Source organism: Octodon degus, unplaced genomic scaffold (genome assembly GCF_000260255.1).
Source record: "Octodon degus isolate 3935 unplaced genomic scaffold, OctDeg1.0 scaffold00023, whole genome shotgun sequence".
In the NCBI taxonomy this organism is placed as follows: Eukaryota; Metazoa; Chordata; class Mammalia; order Rodentia; family Octodontidae; genus Octodon; species Octodon degus.
Window position 1 is genome coordinate 13525416 of NW_004524599.1, and position 11949 is coordinate 13537364.

Below are 11949 nucleotides of genomic sequence, written 5' to 3' on the forward strand. Positions count from 1 at the left end.
TGTAAATTCTTTCTTCATTTTTATTTTGGACAATTTTTAGTGTTATATTCATTTATTTTGTAAATAATTTATTTTCGATTAGCAATCTATTAAAAAAATTAAAATTAAAAAATAAGTCTGGGGATTTAGCTCAGTGGTGCAGGGCATGCCTCACATGTATGAGGTCCTGAGTTTATTCTCAGTACAAAAAAGGGGGGGAGGGGAGAATACAATAAACTATGAATGCCAGTAAACATATGAGCAGGAGAAACCTCCTAGATGGTTGGAGACAAAAATTAGAATGGTCAGTATGGAAATCAAACTGGAGATTTTTTATAAAATCTAAATATAAAAATACTACTCTCATGCAACTCCTCCAAAGAAGAAAAGGCATTAGACTGTAGCATGCCATACACAGACCTATCAACAGATAAATGGATTGAAAAACATATAGATACACAATGGAATATCGTTCCACCATAAAGAGAAAAGATACCATATCCTTTGCAGGAACACAGGTGGAATTAGAGATCAGAATGCTTAGCAAAGCCAGACTCACAAGTGAAAACGCACTCCCCTATACTACTAACCTAACCAGTAAATAAAGAAATGAATCCAATAAGGAAAATGATAGGAAACTACAAGGTAGACATTTAGAGATGAGGAAGGGGGTCAGGGCAGGTGGAGAAAAGGGGAATAAACGGACTGAAAATAATGAATATACGTTACAACCAGCTTCCCAAAACCTGCATTATGATTGTGTACTAAAAACATGAATAATTTTTAAAAAGAAGTGATAGAAGAGCCATCTTCACAGAACAGACCTAATTAGTTATTTGTTTTTACTTAAAAGAAAACCCAAGCATATTTATGTGCATTTTTCCAGTGAGGAAAACGCACCCTTCCATCAACAGCTGTCTGCAGAAATTGTGTCCTTCCTTGCAGCGCTAGAGGCTCTGGCGAGGTCCCTCCGTCCAGAGCTCAGGGTCTGCGTGGCACCAGACAGGGAAGCAGCTGGGACTGCCTATGCTCTGCAGGTGGCACGCGTCGGCACCGAGACGTTCTCGTGTCCCGAGGTTCCTGTGCGCCGGCGCCACGAGAGCCCTGACTGCGTTCGAAGCCAACGGTCACAGGCCACTCGAACCGTGGTCACTCGCTTGGACAGTGTGCTTGCCTTGATCGTGTGCTCGCAGGTTAACCTCATGGGTCTGTACCTGAGCAGCTACCTGGGTGGGGACCTGCGCAAGCCCAGGGCCGTGCTGCCGTCCCCTGCCCAGCATCGGAGGCCCAGGCCCAGGCCCAGGTGCTCTGCTGGCCGTGCGCTGCAGCCAGGCTGGGCCGAGGCCGGTACCCAGAGGGCCTGGGCTGCCCTGGCCAGTAGCCATATTCCCTGTAGGATTCCCTCCGGGCTGCTTCTCCAGCCAGAACTTTCCTATGCTCACCTCAACTACGTGAAGCGCAGGCTGTCAGCAGCCAGGGACCCAGAACTCCTGGGCCTGGTGCGAGTCCAGGTCAACGTCCCTGTGCGCCCGGGGACCCTGTACAAGTGCCCGCCGCCCGCCAAGGACCCAGACCCCTGCGCCAAGGAGACAGTGCTGCAGGCCCTTGCCCAGTGCACCAAAGGAAAGAGGAAGTTCGACGGGCCACTTTGGTTCGAGGTCCCAGAGCCCAAAAAAATGAGGCCAGACCCAGAGCCCAGACCATCTGCCTTCAATCCGGTGAACACAAATGCAGCGACCTGGACCTTCGTGCCCAAGCCCGGGCCCTTGAGCAGAAGCTGTGCCCAGAGGAATCCAGCTCGAGGAGGAGAACGTTGAACATGTGCTCGCCATCCAGCCTTCCTTAGCTGTCCAGGTGCCAGCCGGTACACCGTGTCACTGCCTCCTCCGGGGTCTCAGGCCTTCCCCGCCCAGGAGGGCCCCACAGTGCCTGAGCACAGCCAGCCTGCTGCAACCTCACCCTCAGGTCAGAGCCCAGCCAGCCCAAGCCCCTCCCCAGACTCAAAAGCACTGCCCACTCATCTTGACCCCTCCCATCCCCACGTCAACGTCATCCACTTCCTGTGACAGATCTGCCACTCTCAGAGGACCTCTGCTTATCCTGTGAAGCCCATGGTGAAGAAACTATTAACTTCAACAGTGACTTTACTCCTGCCTTTCTTGTGTCCTTTAATATACTTGTATCAATGATTTAAAAAAAAAATCTATGTAGTAATGATCATAATAGATCTTTCTAGTCCTAATTGTGATTGCTATCCATAGGTTGTCTATCTTTTTTGACGTTTTGATGTTATAATTATATTCGAACACACACACTCCAACAACAGCAAAAATAACAGAAATAGCATGACCAGTACAAGAAGTAAAACAATTCACAGGTCCAATCAGCTCAGATTCTATACCTAAATAATTCTGGGCCGATAATTACGAAAACAGGAAACTGTTCCCAGCTTTTTGTTTGTTTTTTGGTTTTCTGTTTTCTTGTTTTTAAGACTTGCCTGCAGATTATCTACTGGTCCTTTATCTGTCTTCTTCCTTTGGCTTTTGTATCCTTATTTCCATCTCATACTAGGCGGCCCAGAGGCCCTTCTAAATCACACATGTAGACATTTCTCTACTGCACTGGGAAAAACTTAGCAGTTCCCAATATTAGATAGAGTCCTCGTTGCCCAACCCAAAACACCTGTCCTGTGTTCTGTTGGTCACTTCCCACAAGACCTCACATTTCACACTTTGCACTTGTGCAGTGAGGAATGACCCCAGGATTATAAGGCCTTCCATGAACAGCATTTTCTTTAATTCTGCTATATTAACAAAGATATGTAAATAGCTGTACTTGAATTTTAATAATGTGGCAAAATAGCAGCAAGCATCAAAGTGATAGGTGGCTGTAGTGGTTGATACATTGTGTCAACTTAGCTGAATCTGCTCCAGCAGTTCCCACCCCTGGGGGCCCCCTGCCCTGCAGGGCAGGGAGGGCCTGCCCTGGGGCCCAATTGGCTCGACCTGGGGCCCAATTGGTTCCACCCTAGGGCACAACAGGGTCGCCCCAGAGTGACTCAACACCAAAAGACTAAAGGTGAGGAAGGCTTCTGGGCTGCCCCACCCCCTTTCCTTGGAGAAGTCCAGGTGTTCCTCATGCAACTTTGCAGCTGTGCCACTTCAGAGGAACTCTGATCTGTGTGATGGAGTGCCAGCCTTTGCAGTCAGCATAGGAGGAGGAGAGGGGCTTGATGGACACCACAACTGCTGCTGCTCCTCTGCTCTCCATTGTTTTCTGCCGCCATGAACTGCTGCTGCTTGCCTTGGAGCATGCAGAGTATGGACTGAAACCTCCACAAACTGTGAGCTAAGTAAACCTTTACTTCCTTAATTTTGAGTGTTGGGTAAAAATCTGTCCCAGCAACAAGTAAAAAGTAACTAAGACAGTGACATTAATCAAAAGAAAAATACAATGTAATATAACAGAAAAATGTTAGAAGGAGTGTGTTCTCAATTCAGGAGAAACAATGTTTCTATTTTTATGTTTAGAGGCACTGACAAGATCACGCTATAGAACACTTTCATTACCTGAACCATGTAAGACAGAGAAGCCATAATAGAAACTTGGTCAAATAGGACAAAGGTCTTAAAGATCAAACTGCATATGTCCAGCCCTTGGTACTGGTTACCCTGGCTAGAGCTTCTTTCTGAGAAGGAAGCTATAACCAATAATATGGTCACATGCAAAGGAGGTCAATCATTAGTGAGTGATAAGACAGCATACTGATTTTGAGACAACTATCCTGGAGAATCGGTTTGGGGTTATTCTGGGAGGGGCCTTGTGCAATGCACAAAGAATAAGATCACCCAAGAGACCATCCTGGAAGTATAGAAGCCAGAAGCTGAATCTACAAAATTACGCAGGGAAACTTATTCCTGCTGGCTTGATTGAAAACAGTATAAGTTGCATATTTCAGATATTCAGACTTTTCATGTCAGCTGACCCAGGTAGTAATTACCTATAAGTATCACTATATCTCCACTAGAAAGAGGACCTTTTCATGCCAGGAGTCATTAACTTTATTGTTTTGGTACATGATTAAATGTATGAAGTACCTACATGGAAGAATTGTACATTCCATGAATGAACTAATAAACAAATGAATGGCTCTCATACCATGGTATTCATCCAATTCTTTCCAGTGAGTTCAAGATAAAGCAATTTGCAAAGTGGGACCATTTAAACATTATCAGACAAAAAGGACAGGGTATTTGGAAGGCATTAACATGCTTTTGCATGAAACCTCTGGAAGAATATCTGGACACACAGCTGTACTGACAGCATTCCATACCGTTTTCTTGGTTCCAAACAATTTTAGTTATTATTTTTCACAGAATCAATTCTACATAATTCCTAGAATAAATGCAAGTGCTGAGTAACAGTGACCTAGCTTCTACCCTAGATATCTTAACAGCCTTGAAGAACATGGAATGAATGAACTCTTTTCTCTAACAATGAATCACAATGTGTTTTTCTGATTGATTCCAGAGCACGGAGGTGACAAAGGAAGAACTGCTGGCACAGGCAACCGCAACTCTAGCACACAAGAGGGCCAACAACCGAGAAAGACCTGCAGCCCCTTACTGTTCCCAAGGGCTCTTGGCTTGCACAGATAAATGTATGTGTAAGTAATTTTTAGCTCAATTGGTAATTTCTTTACCCATCACTGGTCTCAACACTACTTAACCCATGCTTTATAGCCATCAACAAGAAACTGGCACTGGGCTTGTTGCCTGGGGCACAAAGCTTCTACCAGTTGGCAAAGGCCCGTTCCAGTATTAATGAGTATGCCATTTGTCAAGACAATTATGCATGAGCTTGGCAGCTGCACAAAGCAGGCGAGCCTTATGGAAAATGGTACAGGGGCATCTGCAGCAGAGCCAGAGCAATCCCTTGACACTGGAGTTTTCCATAATAGCTATCTTCTATGCAGATGATGTCTTTTTTAAAAATTAAGTCCAAGGAAAAAAAAATAGGAGAAGCATTCTTTTAACAAATATTATCTGAATATACCATGCTACTTTCCTATTTAGAAAAATCTTTTTACCCCTCTAATTCTATTGAGAAATGAACATCAACATAAATCTTAGCAATTATGTTTTCAATAATTAGAGAATTGAAGGTACTCTGCCATGCTCAGAACTATTCAAAAAACAGAGAGAACTCGTGAGAAAAGTACATTGTGATGGATGCAAAAATAAATGAAAAAAGAAAACCTCTGAAAGTTTTTTTAAACACAAACCACAGTATTCAGTACCAAATCAGTTTTGCTATCACTAAGTGAAAAGGTTAAAATCTATAATTAAATAAATACATGAGGGAATGACTATAGACCTAAGATTTACAAAATTAAAGATTTATTAATAGGTGTCCAAATACATCACTATTTTTGGAATTGAAGGATTCCTAATCATTCTTCAGTTATCTTTCACTCTAAAACAATATCATTACATGAAATTGAATACATGTTAAGCAGATATGGGTAACATCTGCCAAAATGCCACCATTCTGGCAGGCTGAGGAAAGAAGACTACAGCTTTGAGGGTTCAAGGCCAGGCTGGAATAAGCAAAAGCCTATCTCAAAAATTGTTAAGAGTAAAAAAGTTAAGTTCATGGCATGAATGTTCATGAGTATGACTGCTATAAATATGCAAAGGAACAATTTATTCTCAATACAGTACATGAAAAAATATCTATGTATACCTATATACACACTATATAAATAAAAAACAGTAAAATCAAACCTCATGATCTTTAGCCTCTCAAGAAAGTTAAGGAAGACACCAAAAATGCAAATTTGATTTGCATTGACCAACCTACTAAGATCAACTTAGATCAACCTAAAACTAAACATTAATTTTTGTTTTTAACAAAAAATATTAGTGGAGCAGTAGTTTAATATTTAGAGAAAGACAATGTAATTAATTATTCATGAAATACAGCTTTTAAAATAATTTTATGTCACTAATATATATGCATGTAACACTTTTAAAATAAAAACATTCCACTGATGAAAAATAATAAGGTTTTTAACCCTGAAATAATTTAGTAAGTAGAATGGTAATGGCAAGTAAAATTAGAAATTATTTTAAACCAACTCACTAACTTCATATTAAAAACTACTTTAGGCAATTAGAAATATTACTGTTATACAGAAAAAGCCTCTGGTTAAATTTCTTGTACATATTTCATATAAAGTGGTTTTATCTAAAAATTTCCAAAATTAAATCATAAAATCCTGGAGTTTTTCCCATAATGCAAGAAAAACTAATTCCAGTACACAAAGGCTTTGTCCATCCTTCAGCCCATAATTATTAGGTTCTAAAACAGTTCCCACCTACATCATCTTCTCTAGAAGCCTCTTTCTTTCTTTTCTTCTTGCTTGCTTGCTTGCTTCTTTTTTAGAATCGTTTGCCTATCTTTCTTTTTTTGCTTTTTTTTTCTTTAGTACCAGGGATCAAACTTAGGACCTTGCCCTTGCCAGGCAGGCGTTTATGCCACTGTGCTATCTCCCTCACCCCCTTTCTTCTTTTTTAACTCTGTCATTTAATTCTTAAAACAACAAAATGGAAGACATTCACTAATTTATTCAAAGTCATGTCTGCTGGCAGAAAGGTCAGCTACTGCCACTCCCTAACTCATGACAAATACCAGCCTGCCCTGCTTTCTGCAGTTGATACCACCCCAGTGAGTTCTCTGTGAAATTTCTTTCCAAACTGAAACACATCTCTCCCTTGACAGAACTCATTCCAGACAGTTATATCTCTACAACACCCATGTCTGTCCCTCACATGCTCCCTGGGAAGACCTAAGCCAGCTCCTCCTCCTGCCCCACCTGCTTCCTATTCACGCCCTGCTCCTGGCACACAGCACACTCACCAAACTCACCAGGTAATTAACTGTGCTGGTCTAGTAGATCTTAAGCTAGATGACAACAAAGTCAATGCTTTTGTCCTTAAAAGGAATGATGTTCTAAGTCAAAAAGGGTAAACCCATTTTGAACATTCAAGGTTATATATTTGAAAATCACTGTTTAGTTGAGCAAAGATACCACGTGTTCCATTCACAGTGGCATTTCCACAGCTCCGTCCATTCGTTGTAGCAGATCCAACTGGGAAAGCAATGCACAGTTCATTCAGCAAGCCACTGACAGAGATGGAAATTGAACAACACATTTAAATTTAAAATTCCAAGAAGGCTGCTCTATGCCACGTGAATTATATTCTGAACATAGTAGCAAGATACCAGAATAGAATTTCATCTCACAGGTCAGAATTATATTACACTGATTAGCCCCAGCCATCCGCATGATACAGAACTGTGCACTTTGCCGAGATCCGCCCCCAAGGGGAGGATCTCTACACAGTAGGCCCCCAACTTATGAACACTGCAGGTGCGAACTTACACAGATGTACTATACAATACTCACTTTGTCTGATTTCAAAGGATTCGACTTATAAACCTTGTCTCAGTACAGAATTCATTCATACATCAGGGACTGTTACTTCTCTGTAACCTCAGAGGTACATAAAAGCGTGGAATTAAAATCACAAGGTATAGAAAAATAATATAAACGTATAGAATTCTCATTATTCCTTGCAGTTACGTTCTTCACAGTAGCTGTGAGAACTGAATTAGCAAACTGTGAAGCAATGCTGACAGAGCAAATACAGGGTGAGTTTCCTAGGAGACTACGGACACTTTTTCATGCCCTTGTCTTGTGAGCGTTTCTGTTTAAATACATTTTATTTAGTATATATTGCCAAAGCATTGACATAGAACTCATGACTAACAGCACTATCGCTCTGGCCTGAAAGAAGCTTTTACACATGTTTCTCTGTGGGCACCTCAGCGCTCCCGGGCTTGCGGACCCCAGACAGCACTGCAGCACTACATTTGTGGACCATTTTCAACAGCAAAAGCTGGGAAGATGAAGTACAAATATTAAGGAAATCTATACAGAGATGCCTCAAAAAAGTAAAAATAGAAGTTTCATACAACCCAGATATTCCTCTTCAAGATGCCTTCCAGGAAGGATTAAGGACAACGTATCACAGGGACCCTTGCATACTCAAGTGCAGCACGACTCAAAGGTGCTAATCTTGGAAGTAGATCACATGTCCATCACCAGATGACTGGATAAAGCAAGTGTTTGTGTACCCATGGGGTGCCACTCCACCTCAGTGAACTTGAGTCCCTTGTAGGAAAATGGCTACACCTTGAGACAATATTTCTAAGTGAAATAAATTGGACACACAAGTTTACATATCACAGTTGCCTTTATTTGAGAAACCCAAAATAGAAATAGAGAAAAAAATAAAAGGCAGATAGTAAGAAATAGAGAGATCTTTTGCAAATGGGAAGTGGACAAAGAAATGGTGTAGGGAAAAAGGAGATGACAAAAGATGATGTGTTTTTTCGCTGTACCAACTCCCCATGAGGAAAATAATCTTTGTGTGCTGCAAACATGTATTAAGCTTTTAATTGGCATAAGAAAGCACAAGAAGTCTGAAATATGAGACTAAATGTACCATAAAAAGGACAGTTACAGTACAGAGCTGAACTATGAAGGCAGAATGTCACCTTACCCACAAACATGACCATGGAAGAGCCTCAACTACCGACTTCAGGTACAAAATTTAGTGAGTGGAACATTCACAAATACAGAATCTCAGAGTAGTGAGGGCTGAACACATATCAAGAGCTGGGAACAAAAGACACCTCCAAGGAAGAGAAATAGATGGCTGGGAGAGGAGAAGGGGAGAAATCTGAGCTTTCCTTCATGGTCCTTTCTCTTTTGGGTCTTTCACTGGGGGAGGGGGCATCTGTGTGTGCATTTGTGTACTTGTATGTGAAGTTTGTGATTTATGCTTATGGAAGAAAACACTTAAAACATTAATAATCTAAAATATTGAAATTGAACTTCAAGTTCAAATAATACATACAAAATAAAACTAGGGGAGCCACAGACATAGCTCAGGGGTCTAAGCCCCTGCCTAGGCAAGCACAAGGACCCGGGTTTGATCACAGATACAGCACGCCATGCCAGCTCGGCCCCAGGATCCAGCCAGCCACCAAGATGGGATGTGGTGGAGCGTACCTGTAATCCCAGCGCTGGGGAGGCTGAAACAGAAGGATCACTACAAGTCCAAGCTGTGTAATGAGACCTTGTACCAAATACATAAAAATTTAAAAACACATAAAAACCAAAACTAGGTATAAGGAAAAATAAAAGTAGAGACACATGAACTCAAAAATGGAAAATTCAAAAATACTTGGGCCCTCTATGTTGTGGAAACTGCAAGACAACTTTCATGGGTGGGCAAGAATAGCACAGAAAATAAGAGCAAAGAATCCATGTAGGAACTCTGGATTCTCACCAAAGGAGGGATCCCCACCAGAAGGGATCAGGACACTCTGGTACAAAATGAAAAAGGGAAATTATTTTAAAATAACTATTATTAAATACAGCTTCACACATGAGCCATTTTTTAGGATATTTAAACTTATTTTATACAACACTTAAAATGATTCTATATAAGGCCAAGGTGGTGGTACACACGTATAATCTCAGCACTTGAGAGAGTGAGGCAGGAGGATTGCTATGAGTTCAAGGCCAGCATGGGATTCATAGTGAGGTCAAGGCCAGCCTAGACTACTGTACATAATGAGACCCTGTCTTGAAAAATGCAAAACAACCAATCCAATAAAAAAAAAAAAGTGGTTCTCTAAATATGGCTCTAAAACCAGCAACATGACTTCACCAGCAGTTTTGGGGTCACAGATCCAAAAAATAGGAGCTCTGGGCAGGGAAGTCCATCTGTACTCTAACAACCTTCTGAGTGATTTGGATGTTAGCTAAGGTTTAGAAATCACTATATAGTAATACACCAAAATGTTACTGTACCCATTAATCAGAAACTATAAAAATGATTTAAAATTGTCTCATTGACATTGTTCATCCATTAGGAAAATCTGCTATTCTGTACAATCATATATAACCACACAGAATGAAAACTGAATGAATCACTACATAAAGCAATGTAAGAGATAAAACTAATCTTCATTGGAAAATAATCAGAACAATACATTCCTCAGACAGATATTGAAAGCAGATTGGAAAAAGCTCAAAGGAACTTTAATATTAAAGTTTGAGTTACACAGGTGTACACATTTCTTGGAACTCAAAGAATGACGTGTCTAATATCAGTACATTTCATTGTATGGAATGTTTATCTTAAAAAAGTTGTACACAAATACTGGACACTAGATAGACACCTACATTTACATTTAGGAGGAAGTTTTACTTTGAAATCTCTGCCCCGCTCCCACAAAACACCACATGCAATTGCAGAGGGAACAGATAGACAGAGCATGCGTGATTGAGGGGCAGAGCAAGTACAGCACTACGACAGTGTCGGGGAGCGGGGTCACCATAGCATATTTCAGCTTGTCGTATATGCAGGAGTATTTTTATAATAACATGTTGGTGTGGAAAGTAGCCACAACATAGGATTAAGAGTACAATAGTACACTTAACTATATGCATCCTACCCTGTATGTTTTGTTTCAAATACTAGGGCTCTAACAAAGTGGCTTCGTGGGCCAAAACATAAAAATAAAAATCCCAGGAAAATGGGACTTAGGCCCTGATGAGTCAGCAACTTTACTTGTTATATTTTATAAACTAGCATTTCATGAAAAAGTTACATGATCTAATGATGCAAAGCAATACACCGAGGACGAGAGACAGAGATGGGACCAAGAGCCATCACTGATGGAAGTAATGAATTCACCCACATGAACACCACGAGCTTCTGTGAGTAACAAAATACGCGTATCTTTTTCAGGAATGGCTGAATAACATATGCCAAGCGGTGCCTCATAACTCTATCACAGAGCTGGAAGGAAGGAGGGGACACCACAGAGCAGCAGCGTAGCATCTTAGCTTTCCAGATGGGAACCCTGGGTTCCGCAAGGGAAGGCATCTGCACAAGCGAGCCACAGCACTTGGGCTCAGGAGCACCGCTGGTCCAAGCCTGCTGTCCCACTCCACCACGACATGCCGCTACCTCAGCATCCCCAGGAGTCCTTTAATGAGCTTTTTCTAGTTATTTTGGTGATGAGGCATTAAAAACGAAGGTCTATTCTTCATAAGACAAAATGATTCAAAAACAGAAAGTACATTTTCTTCCTAACTGCCTATGAAAGATTATAAGCCTATTTTCTGATTTTGACATTTATTTGAAATTCAGGTTCTATGGCATAACCTAATCTGAACTATGCAGATAATTAATATAAATGTGAAAATCTCTGGGAAGTGAGAGAAGAAAGAAATGAGAACATTCTTAAAGTTCAAGCCACTTTCCTGTGCCACTTTATGGCATTTAACCGTCTCTTACTCTCAAACACAAAATTCCAACAATAAGATGAAATTACTCTCCTCACTAAATTTCTCCTACCTGCTCAGAACAAAGAGCACAAGGCTCTCCCTGCACAAGTGTGTGGAAAGCTGTGAGCAAACTGCTACCTAAATGCACCCTAGGCTTGGCCTAGCCTTATACGCTCTTAATTTACCTGAGAATGAGGTGCACCCCATTCAACATATTCTGGTAAGTTATATATTATTAATTCATTTTGGGTTACTATACCAAAATACATGAGTAGCTTTAAGAAGTTTATTTGACTCACAACTGTACAAGTTGGAGGAACTTCATCATGTTGGTAGTGACCTCCCAGATGGTGAGAGAGGGAGAGGGAAGGAGGGAGGGAGGAAGGGAAAGTGTGTGTGTGTGTGTGTGTGTGTGTGTGTCTGTGTGTCTGTGTGTGTGTCTGTGTGTGTGTGTGTGTGTGTGTGTGTGTGTGTGTGTGTGTGTAGCTTCTGGTCTCTCTTCTTTTTTTGTTTTTTTGTTTTCTTTTGGCCGGGGA

At 41.2% G+C, this 11949-nt stretch overlaps 1 protein-coding gene across 5 annotated transcripts in view; it reads right to left on the reverse strand.

Moving 5' to 3' along the window:
- Fars2 (phenylalanyl-tRNA synthetase 2, mitochondrial) overlaps positions 1 to 11949 on the reverse strand; it is a 538274-nt gene that overhangs the window by 435057 nt on the left and 91268 nt on the right. Inside the window, exon 1 of one of the 5 annotated variants that reach the window (XM_023712145.1) lies at positions 252 to 262. The exons of the other annotated variants lie outside the window; for them this stretch is intronic. The gene's annotated coding sequence lies outside the window, so the exon portion shown is untranslated. Of the gene's footprint in view, positions 1 to 251; positions 263 to 11949 lie in introns of those variants that run through there. 5 annotated transcript variants of the gene reach the window in all.